An 18,549-nucleotide genomic window follows, 5' to 3' on the forward strand; every position below is an offset into this window, starting at 1 on the left:
AATGTCTGACAAAAATCACTGCAGGGCAAACTTTGGATTAGACTTCTAGAAAGCCCAATTCAATCAAACAGCAGTTGTCAAACTGGAAGCTGACACATCAGCCATGTCCTGTCCAGTGCTGTCCATCACGGCAATAACTTCACCATTTTATAAAGCAGTGTGAAAAGTGCCCTCAGTAAGGAACCATAGTGGAAATCTTGGCCCTGCCCTCTCCCCCCACATTTGTTATTTACATTAAAATAATGCCCAGAGGCTGTAAACAGGATTGGAACCTGGAAACGAGTTCTGACAGCTCTTTGCATGGTGTTGTCTAAGCTTGCTGAATTGGCATGTGTACACCAATGAACATGTTTGTGTACACACACAAACACAGCAGCCCTGCTCACTGCACACACAAACACACAGGCCTTCTTTGCATACTCCAGCCCATGACTTCACACTATCAGGATCACTGATAAAGACTTTTTTTTGTATCCTATATAATGCAATGACCTCTTGGTCTGTAGGTGGGCTGACAAGACACTTATTTTATTTACAAAGCAACCTAGCACAAAATCATCTGGGACCTGCAAAGTCCACAGTACTCAGAGGAATAAATGTCGCATACATTTTAGCATTAATTATTTTCCTCACTCTTCTCCATTTTATAAGTTCATTATATATAAAGACAATATCAGGTTATGCTTTTTTGCTCATTATCAGACCAGTATTTTAAACATGGGATAAGTTAGACATGTTTTTCTGCTATTTTGTCATTGCTGAGCCCCAGTAGCAAATATTTGATCAAGATGAAGGCAAAAATCCCTTAAATAGGATTTTTCCCTTATACCTCATGTTAAGACACGAAGACATGAATTCACAGTTGCTCTCTTAACTAGGCACATAAGAATTCCCTTCAGTTCTGTCCATAATTACAGAGTATTATCTTCTGCTGTGGCTATCAAATCCATGGATATTCATAGCCTGGACACACAACTCCCTCTGTAAATCACTTTGCACCTTGTGACACTTTAAGTTTTATATCTGTGTCTGCAATCTGAAGGGGAGGGCGGCGGGCAGCAAGATTAATCTATAATATATCTTAGTTCCATGATGAGACCTCTGTTAATTAGGTCTTCCCCAATCATCACCTCTTTAATTGGCATTTTTCTAGCATCAGGAAGAGACACCCAAGATTTAGATGTCTGATGCTGTATAAAAAGGCCACCAATAATGCACAGCCCTGTGCCAGCAGGGCAGCATCTACTGACAACAGAATTACTTCTTGTTTTAAAAACAAAATATAACCAATGAAGTACTTATACTGTCAGAAGTGAAAAAAAATTGGGGGAAGAAAAGAAGCAGAAAAATTGTTACAGGTATTTTCTAAAAAGATAAATGTTCCCCAGCCAAACCAATATCAGATTAGGAAGACAGAAAAATAAGAGTTCTGTACCAAGGGAAAACTCTGAGCCCAGATGACAAACTCTTGTTATTCCATAGGCAGAATATTCCAAAACATTTTCTAGGTAGAATATTACAATATATTTTCTGGTTTAAGGTGTAGAGATTCTAGGCAGAATATTCCAAGATATTTTCTGGTTTAAGATGTATGGATTAAGATTTCAGAGTTACAATATACCTCAGGCTTGCATGAGCTTTCTGTAGGGTTTTTATTTTGGGGTGTCTTGGTTGTACAAGGACTAGGAAAATAAATTTTAAACAATTCAGTATCTATTTCCTCCTTTCTGTCTCTTGCTCTCTGCAAAAAAATTTTTCTAGTAATGTAATATTTGCCTCATGCTCCTTTTTTATCCATATTTTCTGGAAGAGCTTACCTGCTAATATTCTCAACCATTATTTAAAAAAATCCTACAGAACTGAAAACAATATTGTTCAACTAGGTACTAATACATTTATTTATGCATTCCTTCATTCCTTTCGAGCAAAATCTGATTTGGCCCTACATCTTATGTTTCTTAAAGATAAACAGGGCATTATTAAAAAAAGTTCTTGTTTAGGCATAAGCCAAATGCACCTTGGTGAATATGACAACAGCTCTTGTTTATGCACAAGTAAATCAAGGCTGTATTTGTACTATACAGTTTTAAGTGTTTTCTGACATCATGAATTAAACTGATTCTGTTAATTGTTTAGGAAAGATGAGAAACTGTCAGCTCTTTGATAATATTTTATCAAACTTACTGACTTTGATGGTTATACCTCTTGCTCAAGATAAATGTTTCTAAATATTTTTACTGAGAATGTGTTCTAAATAAATTTACTTTTAGCACTACTTTCATTCATCAACAGAAGTGCTAGTGATTAGAAGCTCATGATGTAGCCAATAGAACTGTTTGTCTGAAAATCACATCTTGAATAGAGAAAGAAAGAACGAGGGCAGGATGGAACATTTTCTTTTGTTATCTAGAACTGGATATATTTAAATTAAAGGGTTTTTTAATAGCTTCTTGGGCTTTGATTTATTTCACATTGAAGGGATTTTGTCCCATATCAAAGACGTCTGTTAAAGAAAAAGAAAAGATTGTTAAACCCTCCCCCACATGCTTTGGCTAAACACATAATTTTGAATTTAGGAGCAGGTGACAGTGAGGTATCTCCCAAGGGCAGAGTATTTAGACTTCTACAGAACTAAACAATCCTGTTGTGATGAAAGCTGGACATTCCTGCATGCTGGGATCAAATGAAAACATTGGTGTTTCACTAAGCTTTGTAACTGACAATGTTAGAGTTTTAGAAGAACCATTAAACATTTATCATCGCATCCTGAAAATTACATTTAGACAAGTGCAATAGTTACATAAAGCAAAGAATCTTGCATAGAATTAAAAAAAAAAATAAGAAAGCAGAAACTTCTTAAAAATTGATGGATATTTCAGAATTATGCCTCTTTGCAATAACCTGTCAGCAATAACGGGTTTCCATAAACAGGAAATGGTGTTTTAAAAATAGGAACAGATTATTATCATCTCTGATGACAGAAACTACATACTTTTTTTCTTCTGATTATGTTCAGTGCAAAGTCCATCAAGCTGAGCACTTTCACAGACCAAATAACAGGAAATTGTAAGGTCAGAAGAGAACAGTGAAAGTTTCTGTAACACAACTGTGGCAAAAGTTGTGGCCACTGGAGATCAGTAGGAAAAGGCTGAAGAGGAAGGAGAAATGATGTAACCTGGGAAAGTAAGGTTTTAAGTTTGGAAAAAAAGAGGGTTTGAAGAGCCTCCAGCTTACTAATGAGGAAAGAAGGGAAAAGAGGCTGGATTGAAAAGAAACCAAATGAGCCTGAAACCCTGGAAGGAATACTGCAACTGGAAAAGACTGTAGAGGGAAAGGAGCTAAGAGAATGAAGAGTCACTAGAGGCTCTAAGAAAGGAGACATTGAAATCCTGAATAGAAAGTTTTAAAAGAGCAAATCTGGGAAAATAAGGATAAGGTGCTTCCTTGAATTAGGAAGACAAAGTTGAATATGAGCCATATCCATGCAAGTGTTGAGATATTAGTAACTGGAATATTGGAACATTTTTCATTTAGAAAATTTCACTTACTGACATGAGGCTAATTGTCTTTGACAGGAGGGGTTGGCAGACAAAAAGCTCTCGGTACTCAAGAGGAAAACTGCAAGACAAATTTGGAGAAAGCACAGTTCAGGATTTCTTCAATGTCAAGAGTGTAGAAATGATGAAAAAGAAAATTAAAAGTGATATTCTTGTTTGGCCTATGAAGTCTAGAACAGAAAGCTTTCATATTTTATAACAGTGTCTTACAAATCTTACAGTACTAAACAACATGAAAATTAGCTAAAACAGATCAGTTTTAGGAACGTATGCCATATTTTAAATATGCCTTTAAATGCCTATAGAAACCCTTGGTATAAGAGAAATTGACCTCATCTGTTTTGCAAAACACCATTTCCAGAAGTGAAGCTTGGTCTCATTGAAACATAGATAAATATTTGTGTTCAGATGATGAATTCACTTGCTTGTTCTAAAGATTCATTATTTGATTCTGCATCTCTAAGAAAAACAAATTTGCACAAAGGTTTATCACTACTCCATTTCAATAGCGCACAGAAAAGTGAAACTGTTGGAAATGCACAACTGTGCTTTATGCAACAAAAGCCTATTTATAAATTATGATTGTACACACAATATGCCTTGGGGATTGTTCCTGTTCTAATCAAATACTTTTGCAAATTTCTTGCCAAGAGCCGAAAAAGTATTTACCTGTAATAGTAAGGTGAAAAAATGATGCTATCAGGTAAAATATGTTTTCACATACACTGTGGATGTTTTATTCACTCACTAGCGAGCTTCTAAAGGTTCCACAAAAAATTAAATCACATAGCTTAAATATTTGTCTGCAAATAACACTGGTTAAATAACTCTGCAACATCTGGTTTCCTTTTCTGTTTGCTATTTGAGAGCTTTTTCTGAGTATAATTAATCCTTATAAAATGGGAATAAAGCAAGTTATTGTCTTTTGGAAACTGATGAAGTACATTACAACTACAGAGAAAGGGACTGTACTTCATTCTGCACAGCAGAGTTAAGATGCCCACAAAGAGGAAAAAAAAAGTTTATGTTCATGTGAAAATGGTACTTGGAGCTCAGAAGTCTCGATTCACTTAACAAATTTAGTAAAATGAGGTACTTAAAGTAACCACAAAGCAGAAGTGGAGAATTTCAGCAGAAGGACAGTTTGAAGAGTTGGAAAATAAAAGCACAGACATGACAGGACAGTTTCTGTCTGCCTTGATTTTCCAGGGCTCTGTGCCAACACAGATTGAATTTGTGGGCCAGTACAGATAACCAAAGTGGGAGAAAAAACCCAACATGTGAATGGTGCTTCTATGGGAGCTGTGGTAACATACACAAGTATTTGCATGTTCATGACAGTATTGATCTAACACCAAAAAAAAAGGTTTTGTCCTCCCTGTATCTGTCAGTCTGCACAGGAGAACAAAGCCACACTCCTAAGAAATCATCTTTGAATTGAGGATTCATTACTGTAACACTTCAACCAGCAGACCTTGACAGGGAAGCTCCAAACCAAGCTGTTTAAAAAAAACTCTACATCAAAAAAGTCTTTATTATGTTAATTACAGTAGGCAAAACTAACATATCCCAATCTTTCTTTCACAAATCAAAAAATCTCTTGCTTTTGTGCTCCATAAACATAGGTTTAACATAAAAAGGTCAACAAGAGGCAGTGAATCTTGTTGAAAGTACTGTTCTACCTCCTGTTTCTGTTACACATGAGAAAAAACACAAAAGAAAAATTAGAAGCAAAATTAAATTTAGTAAAACAGTCTTTCCTACTTGTCCAGTTGAGGTATTGGTCCACACATAAAAATAAATTAATGAGTGGATTTTCTTTCTCTCCTTTAAAATCTGTCATCTCATCAAAATCCCCAAAGGAGATTCATGTTGATCAGCTACTTACATATTTATAATGAATAATAAAATATTATCTACTTTACATTTCTGTTTTGAGGCTTGATCTGATTTTGCTTTGTAAACACAAAGTCCTACATTCATAACTTTCTTTGTCACCTTTTATAATCAAAGCTTATTTTACATTTCAACAAGATACCCACAAAAGGATTCAGACTTTATGGAAGAGGCTGGTCCAACCCCTTTGCCACCTACAGAAGCAACAGCTTGAACCTCAGACTCCAAAACATAACAAAGAGCATGACTTTTTTCAAGAAAACCTCAGCAGGACTCAGGATGTAACTTTGATATCCCTCAGCACTTGTGACTGTACAATGTAAATGAAAGAAGAGTGGGTAATGCACGTAGGAGGCACACAGTCATAACAGACTAAAGCACTAAATATTCACTGTTCATTGTATTCAGTTTCATAAAACTTTTATTTTGCAACCCTCTTCATTGTATAGGATCTAGGCCTGCTGCATACCTAGACATGTATTGGACTTTGCTTGCTGAATCAAATTAAAACCATGAACTGGCATCACCAGTTTAGCCAAAAGTTATTAACTACCCCAGGTATGCCACATTACACTGTTTCCAAAAATCAGTTTGTTAAAGGAAATCTTCCCAGTGAAAATGTGGGTTTTTTTCAATATGCTTCAAATTTCTGCATTTTTCTGCATCAATTTGTTATGGAACTATCTTTCATATTATCCCTGCTTTTATTTTCTTTGGTGTTTGTTTTTAAGTAGAGTCATAAATGTATTTCCATTTCATGCTATTCCCAGTTAGGAAAAAAATGACGGTACTTCCAAGAAAGAAAATTACCCGGGAATCTGTTCTGCATTTGTAGACAGGAGAGAGGCACTTTGAATGGAGAAGAAGAATTAAATTAGCCCCAGATATAGGGGCTGAATACTAGCCATGTGTTTTTGAAGTGAGTATCTGCAAACCCTTTCCTACAGATCCTTTATAGTCTGAACTTTATAACAATAAAGGTATAATCTGGTAAAAAGTTCACTGCCCTACAGCAAACACAAAACACTTTTTTTTTTTTCCTTCATCCAAAGGAACCACTGGTCTTTGAATAAAATATTTTTACCTTCCCCCACGGCCACCAGTTTAGAATGAAAGCATATTCCATGTTTAAGATTCTATATTTACTCAGTTTAAATATTTATGGGTGAGATGTATATACAGTATTGAATAAAACAGAAACCAGATTCATTCCTTAATGAGTGAGAAAGAATAAACTTCATATGGAGCAAAAAGTAGTGCTAGAAATTGTCACTGCTTTCAAGTCAGCAGCCACAAGAAATGCTGTCTTCTCAACTACTGTACAAAATAACAAAACCAAAAGCAAGCATTTTTAGTTTTTCTTGTACATTATCAGATTTTTATGACAAAGGTTAGAATGTTCAAAACTGTGTTTAAATTTATTCAGCTGTTCTCATAGTTTCATGTTTCACTGGGCTGCTACACTGCATTATGTTCCCATATGACTAGATTAAAGCTATCTAACAGGCTGGTGAAGTTATTAGTCCAGCATCTGAATACTTGTTCAGAACCTTCTTCAGAAAGTATCGACAAGCTGCAAAAGTCAGATTGATTTCGTTTGGGTTTTTTCTATCAGGACATCCATGGTATTTGTCAGATCAGCACTTCTAAAGAGTGCTCTTCCTCCAAAGATAGTAATAAACTAAAAGTGGTGTTAAACCCCATTGTAGGGAGACTGGACAGCCCAAGGGAGAGGTAATGGGATACAGAGACTTTAACCTTTAGGTCATCAATTTAAATTCAGCTCAAGTTGATCATGACCAACACTTCCACATGATTAATGTTTGCTAGCCTGTGTAAAGAAATAGACACAATAAATATTGGTGGACACATTACCAAGGTAACTGATCCCTTCTGGTAATCTCAGAAGAATACCTACACTCTGACAGGCCGTCAAACAGTCCTGATTCCTCTGGTTTCATGGTATCCATCACCACTGCAGACTCCAAAACAATGTCCTAACCACCATCCAATTACTTTCAACATGTTTTGGAATTATTTTTTTCTTTCATTGAGTGGATATTTCAACCAGAAGTATCTTCAGCAGTGATCACAGAGTTATTTTACCATAATAAAGTTGAGTGTGCAAAGAATACAAAAGGCTATACTGAAAAATAGTGTTAAATTCACTATTATAACCCAAGTGCTACTTTCAGGCAGATTTGATTGAACTGTTAAAAGAATGGATATAGGAAAACCAGAAAAACCCGAGACAGCTGACAGGAATAACCAGAGGCATGGAAAGACAGTTCTATGTCAAGTCTGAGATTGAGATTTAGTTTAGAGTCCAGATTAACAAATGTGGCCTGGTATGAACATATAAAATAATGATTATTACAGGCATTTCTTCAGAGCCTGGGGGTTATGAATAAAGCTAAGCACAAAGGTTCTTTCCCACCCTATAAGAATTCTGAAGATTTCAGAAAGGTCTTGTTAGTATTAGGACAAATCCTTTCACAATTTCCACAAAAGCAGAGATACCCAACCTGTTACAGACAATAGTCCAGTAGTAAAGACAGTTGCCTTGGATGCATTAGATATTCAGCTGGATTTAAGTCTCTATTCAGCTGGATTCAGAAAAGGAAATTGAACCAAAGTCGCATGTCTTAAAGGATAATGCCCTAACTATTAGGCTCTGGGTATTGTAATGCAGATTTCTCTCAAGGTTTCTTTTTGAGCGGTTCCATTTCCAATAAATTATTTATTTGCTATTTGAAATTAAAGCTTTTTAAAGGAATTTTTTTAAACTACCCTTGACACGAGAGAGCTTTTAGGTTTGATAAAGAAACAATTTCTATCAAAAACTCTGTTAACTTGGAAAAATCCCTATTAGCTTTAGTATTTCCAAGAGCATATGCAAAAAAATTCAGACATTTGTACATAATATTTTACCGTTGTGGCAACACTAAAAAGAGGGCAGCAAGACCATGCCATGAGACCTTTTCCTCCTCAACATATCAAATGATTTAAGGCTGAGAAATCATAGCTACTAATCATACACAAATCAACCTCTCCTATAAAATAAAAATAACAAAATATGTAATAAAATTAAAAATGTTTTCATGTAAAATTATCAAGGGAAAACACAACAGCATTCACACTACTTTTTTTTTTACCTAACTCAGAATGAAGTTGAATATTTTTATAGCTGGGAGGATAAGGTCTTTAATGTGGGCTTTCACTAACATATGAGTCATATTTACAGTGATTTACTTTTACCCTTCCAATCTATAATCTTGGAAGTATGCTGTTCCCAAATGAAATAGTGATTTGAACTACAAGTCTGTTTTTCTTAGCTTGCTCTTCTATAGCTACTCTTGCATTTGACTACTGCCTCCATCAAGATGCTTATTGATCACAACTTTTCCTTACTGTAGCTGCCTTAGGCAGGGCTTCCCAAATTACAATGACTGAAATCAACTAAAGTCATATAATATAGTTTATCCATAGTTATACAAAAATGTATTCATTTTTGAAGACTTTTACTCACCTCCCAAGTTTACCACTCCACCAACTCACAGCTTTCTGTAGCAATGTTTCTTCCTCCCCCCTCCATCTCAGTTTTCCCATTCTGGCTTTCATCCAGTCCTCTCTACCTTTCTCTGTCATCATGTGGGTTACTACAATGTGATCCCAAATTCATAACAGTGGTACCTAAAGACCTCCTTTAACACACCAACTCACAGCCACTTTAAAGCAATTAAGTCAACACCGTGCTAAGCAGTTCCCTGCACAAATGCACACAGAATCATTAATATTATTACAATCTTTATCAGTTTAATTTCTGTTCACTGGGACATTAATGTTACTCTGAGCAAATGGTAGCCCTGCTAAAGCCAGATTATGGAACAGTGAAAGTCCTGTGTGTGGAACCAGAAATGCTGCCAAAGAAGTGCAGCTAAACTGGGTACAGACTGCATCCTTCCTACTTCAGTGTTCTCCTACTACATAAAAATTTCCCTTGTAATGAAAATAGATACTAGCACAGCAGAAAAAGTCTTCTCTTTAAAACCAAGCACCTGTCATGAATAGAAGTTTCTATTCCCACCTCCACCATCCCCAATTCACCATATTACAAAGCAGAAATAGCTCACATTGGGATACCAAACTATGTGATACATCTACTACCAGGAAAGTAATGTGTAATGAATCACATTATTTCTCCAGAGTTTTAAACAGGTAGAAACAATCATAGAAAAACTGCCAAGGAAATCAACAGTTCAAATTTTATACTGTCTGTAGGTCTTCAGACTAAAAATAACGCACAGATGTAATTTTCAAAAGTAGCATTCCTATTAAAAAGAAAACCAGACTCATCCTAGTTGATCTTAGACATTGACTTATTCACCAGAATAATTCCACTGAGGCAGATAAATACATTTGCATGAATAAGGGCCTGCACTGCAGGACTTCATAAAAACACACATATGGGACAAAAAAAATTAAGTAATTTTGACAAACTTTTGTTAACTGCAATGCAGTCAATTTAGTTGGCTATTCCTAAGTTCAGATCAAATACACACTGCTGTACAGCACTGCCTGAACAACATAAATGTGTTCAAAGCAATTTCACTTTTTAAGCTTCAAAACACACTCTCTCTGGTTCATAACTATTGATACACTTTTGAACCACAAATTCTTCCTGTCATCTTGCCTAATTATAACACATTCTTTAAAACTTAACTTTTGTTTGAAAAACAGTTTCATAAAATCCTTCAGTTCTACATTCAAAAGAGCTGTTAAATTAAACTAATTAAAAGCCTAAAAATATAGGAATTCAAAGACAAGAATTTAGACATGTGTAGCCAAAATGATGATCCTGGAGATGTTCCTACCTGGAGATGCTCCTACCCCACCCTGGGGATATTTCTGATGGCCATAAAGGTTTTGATGGTAACACGGGCCAGACCAGAAGCTGCATCTCTGTTCAGGGCCAGACTTTACCTGCTCAGCCAGGGTGCTTCATCTCATGGCTCAGCTTGTGCCCAATCCTGTGGGGAGCTCTTGTGGGGAGCTGCACAGCTGATCTGAGAAGTTTGACCCACCAGGCACTCTCAAATTCAGCCTAATAAACACCAACCATGTGGACTCCCTACAAAATTCTTCAGGGGCTATTTCTTTCTAAAACAGCACATGAGCAGCAGTCATTGCCAGCCTGGCAGCAGCACTGATCATCCCAGAAACCAAATCCCCTGGTCCCATTCCTTCCTCAGCCTAGGACCCAGCAATGTCCTTTAGCAGAGTGGACAATTCTGCTAAATTCCAGATCCATCAGTTGGCTACAGGCTGCAGTAAATGCTGGGACAAGGAGAGGGAGATATCAAAGTTCTACCACTGAAGCTCTCTCATTGTACAGAAAAGAATTCAAGATTCATTGGGCTGGAGAAAGAACACAAGAGGGAGCAAGAGTCTGTAGCCTAGTGATTTGGGCACTCAGCTGGGAAAAGGAGTCCTGGGTTCCTGGCCTGTGCTCCATAGAAGGTTCATGCAATTTATCTAAAGGCCTTTCAACAATCTAAGTCTTAGCTCAAATCTGGCCATGTTTTCCTTCCTGTTCCAAGTCTATAAATAACACTTTGTTTGCAAACATCAACATATTTCTTGTGTGCTTTTAATGCTAAATTTTAAATAGGAAACATCAGTAAAACTGAAATGTGCCAAAATCTGAAAGCTTATTTCATATTCACTTTCCTTTATAATACTTAAAACACAAGAACTTACTTGTGATCAGGTTAAAAATACTATTAAAATGCAAATACATGGTTTTACCTGTGTCAATAATGCTGCTTTGAACCACTAGATTGGAAAGTTTTTTTTCATCTCATCTTTCTCAGGATGAGGTAAGATTTTTAAGAAGTTATAAAAATAGTAATAGCCTTCTAACATCTTTATTCTGCTCCGTTTCTGATTCTCACTTAACAGTATTTTCATTTGCTGGTTCTCATTCCCTAGAACAACAGTGCAATGTCATGCAGGCAACTTTAAATCCAAGCGAGGTTACCCTGAAATTCCCACTCCAACAATTTCATGGACATATTTCTGGTTTTGCTAAACATTCTTTTCATAATAGCTTCATTTTGGGCCTAAGCCTACATAACAGGGTCCCTTTAAATAATATTCCATGCCTTGAAACATATTACAAAAACTGTTATATCAAGGCGAGTTATGCAAGGGCTCTCTATGGTTTTAGCATATTTACTCTGTCACGCCATGTGTGAGACTGCAGCCTCCACAACAAAACCTTTACACACTGAAGTCATTATCTCTGTGAAGTCTGCAACTGGCATTTAAAACTTATTGATGGCCTGGGTATTGGTGGCTCAGTAGGCAGCACTCTTGCCGGAGGCCCAGGAGGTCAGGGGTTCACATTCTGCTCAAAGAACAAGTTGGACATGTTCCAGGTTTGTGTGTGGGCTGTGCTGCACTCCTGAAGGGGCAGTCCTTAGGACAGTAAGCAAAACCTTGGCTTTTTGGGGATATTAAAGTTCTCCCACAAAGGGAAGAGTAAGAAGAAAGTTTAACAAGTGAATGGACACGATTGCACTGGCTGGGGACCTGGATTTGGTTGTGTGCTAAACACAGAATGGTCCAGCTAGAGCACACTGAACAGCTTTAAAGAAGCTGCCACATTTTAGTCTCTGTGGTCAGCACATGTTCAAGGGAGAGGTACAGACTCCAGGCATGCTCAATATTAGCCAACTTCCTCAACAGCAGAGTGACTTTGGGTTCAATTTCACACCACAGAACTATGAAAAATGCATGTGCAGTTTCAGCAAGAGAGCAGTCCAAACAAAAACACTTTAACACTGGAGCAACTTCCACCCATACTATACAATCACTGAAAAAATCTCCAGCCAAATATCTGAGTCAAAACCAGCAACACATATAGAGAATAATATAAATCAAAATTCGACCTGCTCTGGTGTTAAACTTTGATACTTGAATATCCCAGATGTCTCCCTCCTCCTCTTCTTCTTTATAGACAGGTAAAGATGGATCTCTTGAAGGAACTGGGGATCACACTCTAGGCAAAGGTTGGACAGGTGATCAATGTACAGCATGAGATTGTGCCGTGGCTATGTGCCTCCAACAGTGACTGGATCATCTGGTTTAGAAAAACAATTCAAAATTGTAATATTTTCTAAAGCACTTATAAAGGAAATATTAGCAAAAGGGAGAACATGTAATTTTTATAACATGGAATATATCACAGAACATCTTTCCATAATTATATATTTAATTTCAAAAATTCATTTCTTTCCTATTTAACATTTAGTTCATTAACTTTTCAATTCCTTAGAAGTCAGTCTTGAGAGGATTGCATCCCATTTCCACTGGCAGAATATGTTCAAAAGTCACCAGTGTGATATGAAATTACTCTTATAAGTGTCAATATATATATTTTTTGGCATCTAGATTTAGACACAACCCTACAAAGTTCCAGTTCCAGGGCCAGACCCAGCTCGTTCCTTAATCAGGTTTTGGGCCAAGCCAGTATTTATCAGCCAACTGGGATTCTACTCTGCAGTGCTCTTCAGGAGGTAAGCACACAGGTTAATGTTTTGTTAATGAAGATACATCTCCCAACACTCCCTTCTATGTCAATAGAATGAAAGAGCATTTTCTAAAGGACCATTCAGAGAACTTGAATGATACCTTTTCTTCCAGCATTTAGGAACACCATCTTTTATCTACCTATCTTTTACATGGTGCCTTCTTTTTTTTTTTTTTTCCTTTCTTTTTTTAACCATCATGGAAAAACAAATACTGCCCTCATTCCCAGAAATATCCATTAGTATAATGGATCTTTAGGTTTACATTTGGTGAAATCAACCTGTATTTAAGCAACAGTGTTTACACACAGTAAAAGAGATAATTAATTACAAGTATCATGACATCTTTAGGCTATCACACAGTTGATGTATAAGCAACAAGCTGTTTAAATGAAACAAGATATTGATGGCATTATTTCAAGTTCAGAAACAGAGGAACTCCTAATATAATCCCAGTGCAAATTTGCAAAGAATTTTGTGTTCATTTTGTCACTAAAATATGAAAAGGAGCTATTTCAAGGAACGAAGGATGTCCTCTTAACCTGCAACAACAAATTTGTTTGGTTTTTTCTCTTCTCAGTAAGAAAGCAATTAGGATTTTTTCCAATAAAAATATCCTTGTCCATATATAAACACTCCTGGTAATCATGTAATTACTTTACCCAATCAGATTAAATTGCTGTCAGTTGAGTTCCCACCGTTGATTAACTTTTGTGTACTCTGAACCTAAATGAAGTCTTTGGTAAAGTCACTTAGTCATTTACAAAGGTGTCTCTATGATTCCAAAAAGGGTAACAGCAGTATATTATTTGCTATAATCATCAAATATCCAAGGTCAAAGATAGATCACAGTGGACCTCTTTTTCAAAACCCAAAAAAACACAGAATTAAACTATGTTGCTTATTTTTGTGTTTCTTGCCATGACTTCTAAATGTAATAGTAACCTTTGACCCCCCCATATTAAACACCATAATTATGTAATTAAAACTAATTATGCAATTTAACATACATATTTTTGTCCTACAACAGGCAGGTCAATTACCTCACTCATTGACCTTGGAAGCTTTCACAGTTTAAACAAAACAATGAGGCTTTCAATTAATTTTAAAGTACAAACAGAGAAGGAGCAGCAGAACCGCAAGTCCTCACATTGATACTTCATGGAGGGATCACTTACAAACCTCTTCATTTTGGATTCCACAGATTAAATCCCTTGATAAAAGCTGTTAAATATCTTTCTTCTATGTTGCTATCATTAGAAATGTTAATACATTTGTGAACAAATCAGATATGCACGTTATTTGCTAAATGCAAGAAAGGAGACCAAGTAATAAGTTTGCTGTATCCCACTTCTTTTCCTCAGTATTGTTTCCTCCACTTCCTCCCATACTTCACTGCCTCCATCCCTGTTTCATCACCTCTTTCTGAAGTCTCTTTCTTTCCCCTGTTTTCGTCATTATCTTCTCTGTTTCATTTCTAGTTGTAAAGCTTATCATTATATCAAACTGCTGTAGCTGTTGTCTTCTCCAGTTTCCATTCGCATCCCTGACCCCATTCACAGGGTTTCTCAGCAGGTCTTGGCACCGGGTGCCTTCTGATGATGATGATGATGATCCAGCTGAGAGGGAACTAAAATTCAGCACTAAAAGCTACAGCTGAAGCAAATATGGTACAAGTTCTAAAATGAATTTTCCAGAGAGGGAAGTTTGGTACAAGTGAGAGACAATTTATGAAATTGTTGAAATATGTTCCACCTTGATAATATCTTTTTTTCTCTTTAAACACTTAGGTAAGCTCTATATACTGCACTGAAGGTTTTTCAAATTGTACAAGAGAGACTCATGCAATATTACATTGTGTCCAAAGAACTTTTTCAAAGAATAAAATTAGCATTATCATTTAACCACATGTTTATTCTTCAGTAAACTAAATCCCATTCTCTAAAGAATAATTCTTAAAGCAATCACAAGCCCAGGAGCTCAGCATTAAAAAGGATCATGTTCTGCTATGCTGCTTTTTTCAGTTGCTGTATTGACCACAAATAGATCCAGCAGAGTTAATAAGCTTAGGTGTGAAGTAAAGGGACAAACCACATATATACAAATACTCCTTATATATATGTATATATACACACCCTATATATATGCATACATACATATACCAATCATGCTCTAAGTTGTTTTCTCTAAACTTTGTTTCATGTGGGGATCAGAAAATAGCTACTGGAAAAACACACATGAAAATCTTTCCTGACTTCTTGAAAGCATGGCAAAAATACCTAAAGTGCACGTTGTGCTTTAGTGTAATTTCTAACACCATTTTTGGAGTCCTTTCAGTTCTCTGCTTTAATTAGGCCTGACTTGCACAAGGAGCTTGAAAAGATTTCAGTAAACCCTTGACATAATGGAAACAAGGAGCACTGAACTCTGAATGAGGAGTTACAACAGGAAAGAAACAATTTAAGATGGTAGCAGGCCTTATTGCAACATTAAACCTCAAATTGGATCTGATTTACACAAAGTAAACCAATATATTGAAATAGTGCCCCAAACTTCTGGACAAAAGTTTGAAGGAAAATAATACAGTGCATGTGTAGAAATTCTGTCCAAGGGACTGGAGGAGATTATTCCTTACATTCTCATTTAACAAAAAGGTTCCTTCTGTTTTGAACGGAACATTAAAATTCTAATTCAGCTCGTAGAGCATCCCAAACAGAGCAGCAAAAGAATCTGTGAAGGAGCCCAAATATGGTGCTATTGAAAGAGAGTGGATTAGAGGAATTGGGATAGAATCCTACAAGTGGCTAAGCAGCAGCAGGAGGTCAGCTTCACAAACAGCAGGATGCTGTTCTTGCCAGACGTGAGTGACATAATACAGGCAAAACAATCAAGATTTCAGCTGATAAATGTATGCCTGAGGAAAAGGCTTTGCTGTAGAACTTTCATAAGCAACAAATATTTAAACAAATTCTGTAGACCTAATTTACACAGGAGAGCATTTTTTTTATACAAACATTCACGTTAACCATGTAGACCAGAATTTTTTATAACATAAAGACAATAATTTTAAGACTCTAAATGTAGAAAATATAGGAGTCTTTGCTCAATTATTCAGTAAATGGATTAAACAAAGAGCTTTCACAGGTTGATGCAGCTTCAAATGTGTCCCAAGCAATTCTGTGTACATTAGGATAATACACATGAAAACATTAGCTCCAAATTTCTAGGATATCAAGAAAGAATACCAGAATCCATGTAGCCCCACTGGTTATCCATAAATTGCATATATCAGTAGTATGAGAGAAGTTTCAAGGCTCTGAAGGGAACAGTTGCATTTATAAGGAGACATTGAGATATTTAATTAAGATGATCAATAAATCGTTTTGGTTTCTAAATGTTATGGTGTTATATTAAATCAGACTTTAAACACCTATTTTTCACTTCTAGTATTTTAAAAATATCTTTTAAAAGGCTGAGATACCACTTATTTTCCATTTTATACTATGAGCAATTAAAGGAAAATTTATTAAATTACTTTTTAGCTAGGGAAGTGCAAAACATCATGCGTAAAACATTAATCTGTCTACCCCAAATTCTTCTGTCCTCTGCAAAATATCTTTTGGGCTAAATACTTTTGCAAGTCTGAAATAAATTCTAATTCTGAGGTCAGATTCCAGCCTGGAGCAGAGACCAAACTTCCCCTAGACTCTTAGGACATTGTGAAATGAGAATTTCTATGTGGTGCAGTTGACTGTTTTCATTCATAAATCAGATTAAGAGGCAGTTGGGCCTTTGAGAACATGAGCTACAGTGTTTAAGGAAGCAGGGCAGAGAGAAGGCCAGCCAGGAGCACAAGGACACAGAGTTCTCCTGCCATGGCTTGGGCAATCACATAAGACCACCATGGCATTAGCAGACAGCACCTGAGGACACTGACCTTTCTCCACATGGCCAGGAGCTCTGCTATGGTCTGACCACAAAGGGGGCATTTCATACCACAGGGACCATGACAGAGCATGTCTGTATTTTGGTAACTTGACGGACATGGGAATAAACTATGGCCATTTCTGCTGGAGAAAGACCAGACTTCGGGGCAGGCCAAGCTTGTGCTACCTGGCTCCAGTGAGTGGATGTTGTACCAAGCTGGCCATCTGTGATCTCAGTGCACATGATTTCTGGAGATCTTTCACAAAACCATGTGATCAGGAATTTGAAATAACGTGGAGACAGCCATGGCATTCAGCAGCTCCTGCTCAGCTGGAAGAGGAGGTGATGCTGCTCCTCCCTCACCTGCAGTTGTGCTGCTCCTGAAGCCCAGAGCCATCCTGTTCTCATCACCACAGGCACTGGGACTCGGGTACATGCAGGGGGGTGCTGCACATTCAAACCTGCTCGGTGCAGAGCAGCTCAGTAAAAGCTGATTAAGACATGGTGCTGAGCTAAAATCTGGATGCTTTGTGAATATCTGTGTTTTGGCCTTTCCCCAAATGTCTTCCCCCAACAAGTGAGAGAGGACAGCTGGAGCAGACAAACCTTCTGTACCCAAGAGATTGTTTTTCTCTCCTTTGAAGGTATTACTTGCCTGTTATTACATTTACATAAAAGAGCTTTATTCTTTCCCATATATAGTAAATTGCACTCCTGTATGTGAACATTGTGTAGCCATTTCCCCCCAAATACAAAACAGAATTATCTTCACTGTCATTCAAGCCTTTCTTTTTCCCCTATTACAAAGAATTGATGCAAATCTATTTTTGTTTGGTCTGGTTTATGCTGACAGCAATTAATTCTAAAGCCTCAGCATAAAGACATACAAGAATCACATATGTTTTTAATCTACAAGCAAGTTATCCAATTATTTTAGGTAAACTTTATGATCACAACCATCCTTACCAACTCTGATATGATAGGCTATTTTCTTCTTAATGGCTTAAGACTAATATACACTGCTACAGGGAATATACTCTTCAACATTCCTCATGTTTTACCTCCTGATCTTGAAATAATAATATAGTCAATGAGCACATTTTGTTTATACTTGTTAGTAAAAAGTCACTAAAAGCATGCTGGGAAATAATATTCCATGCCTTAGGACTCAAACAATTTCTTTTCATAAATAGAGCTTGTGTAAATCACAGACAAAGTTGACAAATTTCATGGATTAGTCATGGTGAAAATATCAGATTTAAAACAGATTAACAGGAAAATCATATTACAATTCTGATTACCCAAATTCTGCATCTTGTTGAAGAATGAAATGAAAAAGTAGTGATAATTCTGGAGCCAAGTCACTAAATTGCACTTGCACTGAGTTGCATACAGGGGTAAAGATTCCTCATTAACCTTGTAAAACCTCTGAAGTCTATATTTAGCTACATTGGAATGAGAACATCAAAAGTTATAGAGATTATAGTACACTGAAGCTATTTCAGTGCATTTTTCCATCAAATTAGGCTAGCATGAAATTATTTTGTCACCTCATAGAAAAAAACATAACAAAGAAA

At 36.5% G+C, this 18,549-nt stretch overlaps 1 protein-coding gene across 17 annotated transcripts in view; it reads right to left on the bottom strand.

Moving 5' to 3' along the window:
* Window positions 1-18,549, bottom strand: part of ERC2 (ELKS/RAB6-interacting/CAST family member 2) — a 421,439-nt gene that overhangs the window by 44,954 nt on the left and 357,936 nt on the right. For 16 of the 17 annotated variants that reach the window (XR_010368539.1, XR_010368528.1, XR_010368540.1 and 13 more), the window contains one exon: window positions 12,407-12,597. The exons of the other annotated variant lie outside the window; for it this stretch is intronic. The gene's annotated coding sequence lies outside the window, so the exon portion shown is untranslated. The remainder of the gene's footprint in view (window positions 1-12,406; window positions 12,598-18,549) is intronic. 17 annotated transcript variants of the gene reach the window in all.

This window comes from Passer domesticus, chromosome 9 (genome assembly GCF_036417665.1).
Source record: "Passer domesticus isolate bPasDom1 chromosome 9, bPasDom1.hap1, whole genome shotgun sequence".
Lineage (NCBI taxonomy): Eukaryota > Metazoa > Chordata > Aves > Passeriformes > Passeridae > Passer > Passer domesticus.